We start from the raw sequence: 3302 nt of genomic DNA on the forward strand, positions 1-3302 counted from the left end.
CCCAGCCCACTTCTTGACTTTGCACTTTATGGGCTCAATTTATTGGGGGGGGGGAGACGGAGGCAGGCACTGTGTCAGACTTCAGGCTTTTCCTGCTGCTATTTTCAAAGTTAGTTTTGGGGGTCTGTGAGTTTTCTGTGCTGCCAAGGTAGTGTTATCTTGGGAGAGGTGTGATCACTGCTCTCCTGGTCTGTGCTCTGTTCTTTACCCAAGGAGGACCCCTGCTCCCCAGCAATCGCAAGTCCTCTTAATGCTCTGCTTGGCCCTAGAATTGTGATCAGGTCTTCTGCTCCCATGTGACTTATCACAAGCACTCCGCTCCATCCTGGAATGGTGACCCAGAACTTCTATGGGCAATAGAGTTGCCAATCAGTGCCAGCTGCACCCAGTGCCAACAAAGGGTCCCCTGTAATCTCCCTCTGACCAGATGTCTGATACCTTTCAGTCTCTGGACTCCTGAGGAGCTCTTGAAATTTCTGCTGCTGCTTCTATTGTGGCTACCTCTAAGGCCCACCAGTAGTGTTCCTGCCATGTTGTAGGCTGGCTGTCTCCCAAATGTCACAGATGTTTCCTGGGGCCCTCCTAAGTTGTCTTAGGCTAGATAAATGTCTCCTTCTGACATTTTCTTGGCTCTGCTGCTCCAAAATTTGATTTGATGTGTTATTTTACATTTGCTTGGAGGAGAATGTTGGGAGAGCTGTTTTGGTTCTAATGTGTACTCCACCATCTTGGCTCCATCCCCCAGTAGCTGATGTTGAAAAGTCTGACACTGATTAAGAATCAAAGACCTTGGAGACTGTCTAGTGGAAATCACCAACTTTAATGTAATTCATGGTTTCTACCAAGGTTTTAATATCTCAGTAGAGAGTGATGTTATTTACAGAACAGTTACTTTGAAATTTATTATGTAATAAATGGTAGGCCCTCTGAACCTAAGAATATTTACATTTTGACAAGTTCCACAATTAATGACTGCCATATCAGGTGTGGTTTACTATCCCTTTTATACATAATGAGGGAAATGGTTATTCAGACTAGTCTTGAATGAGATATCACATACCCGGGGACAACTAACTGTTGGAGGAAGAGTGTTAAAGACAAAAGTGGCAAGAAATATTCTTCATAGATACCTGGCCCAGTGTTCTTAGACACATGGGCAGATATTTCACACTTCTTCTATATGTTAAATTGTGGATAAATTGGATAAATGTATATGATAATTTAAACACACACATATATGTGTATGTGTGTGTATTATAATTAAAAATGGAATGTGATACTGTAAAGTAACCAAGTGAATATGGAAGATACAGAATATTTAACTGTTATTACCATTCAGGATAAATTATGTTTAAGAAATCCAGGCCAGATCATGTTGCTAGAGGAGTCCGAAAAAGCTCAAAGACCCAAAGCCTCATTGGTCATTATACATTGTTTGGACAATGGACTAATGGTTTCCTATACTGATTCTATTAGTTTTTAAGAAAATAATCATATTTATTATGAAAGGGGGAGGAAGAGGAAGTAGAAAAGTAGAAGCAAGAGGGGAGTTAGAATATAAGTCCAGATTTGAACTCAGACCCCCCAGTTCCCATGTCTGATACCAGTGTCGGTGAAGTCTTAGCCTATATGCAGTGTGAACCGGGACCTGAAGCAAACTAGGTTTCACCAGTTCACACAAGCTCTGAGCAACAGATGCACTTTGAATATTACCCCAATTCCAACTATGTAGTTAATCAAAGAGACTGCTTTTCCACAGTGGGTTAGCAGAGTGGAATCAGTTACAGGAATATCTGTCTATGAATGCTCCAAAGTCTAGTTGGAGATTTTATCAGTTGAAAATTTGATATATACTGACAAGGATTTGGCTCATAGGCCAGTCACCCACTACAAAAATATGATGGCAAATTCAGAACCTTTTTTTTTTTAAAATGTTGACCATAGTCCTTTAAGTAATAATTAGATAAATTAAAATGAATGATGCAGCTTCTCATAAATGTTCCATTAGAAGAAAGCAATGTAGAAGGATCAACCCCTACATAAGATGAGATGTCCAACTAGGAAAGTAACAAAGCAGTTTTCTTTGGGAAGCATAGTTTGGGTCACTTAAAAGTGTTCATAGGGTCATGGTCTTCTACACTTTCTATAAAAACTGTTACTCACAAACACACAAATAAAATGGACAAAACCTTGTTAAATATTCAAATGAGCAGGGTGTATCCCTTAGGATCAGAGTCAATTAGTAAATTTCAGTTCTGTTTTCCTCCTGAAGCTTCACATGAATCACGTCAGGTTTGTGTAGTATATGAGCTTTTCCTTCCCTTTATTCTAACAACATTTCACCTCTTTAAATTGTTTAGCAGAGAAAGAGATGACATTTGTCAATGAGAAGAAAGACACATTCAAGAAGAATAAAAGAATTCAAACCATACCAAAAGTTAAACTGACAAAATTTTTTTCAGAATTTTTAACAAGTTCAATGGTTCTCTGGTTGTCAAGCTTACAATCAAACTTACATCAGTACCCCTTGCAACAGGTGTTCTAACTATTACAATTAAATTAAAATGATTTAATTATGTAATTTAACTATTAAAATTAAAACTGTCCATCTGATCATTTTGGCTACTGGAAAACAGCACAAGAAAAAGCATGAGCCTTGGATTTCAAATGTGGTAGAGTGTATTCACACAGGTGCTCCCTTTGTTAAAAAAAAAAAAAAAAAGAAAGGAAGAAAAACTCTTTCTTAGAGGAATCTTCAGAAGAATCTTTCTCTGAGGTTTTGGGGCTTTCTGGGCGTTTTAGTTTCATAGTACTAATTGCTTTTTTCCATGTGTGATTTTGGCATATTTATACTCCAAACATATTAGCTAATTTCACTTTATTATGGTGTTGAAACTACCATCACTCTTCCACCACAGTAGTCTTCTGGGACAGAGATGCTGCTTGGCACATCACAAAGGGAAATTATAGTACAGTCCTCCAGGAGGGAATAGAAGTCTGAAGATCCATGATTCAGATAATACATTCATATTTTTATTAAAGAATAATAAGGCTGCATAATTAGAAGAACAAAGGATAGGACTGAACATAGATAAAGTGAGAAGATTCATAGATAGGTAGAAACTTATGTGTAGATTATCTATCTAGACATATGTATGCATATTCTTGTATGATATAATTTTATAATATTCTAAGAATTTATGTCTATATTCATGTTTAGGATTGAAGGGAAAACAAATCTAGCCATTCTGGAAAGTAATTTGGAACTATGTCTGAGAAGTTAACTAAAACTACACACATCC

The sequence above is a fragment of the Phascolarctos cinereus genome, unplaced genomic scaffold, assembly GCF_003287225.1.
Source record: "Phascolarctos cinereus isolate Bilbo 61053 unplaced genomic scaffold, phaCin_HiC Scaffold_9;HRSCAF=440, whole genome shotgun sequence".
In the NCBI taxonomy this organism is placed as follows: Eukaryota; Metazoa; Chordata; class Mammalia; order Diprotodontia; family Phascolarctidae; genus Phascolarctos; species Phascolarctos cinereus.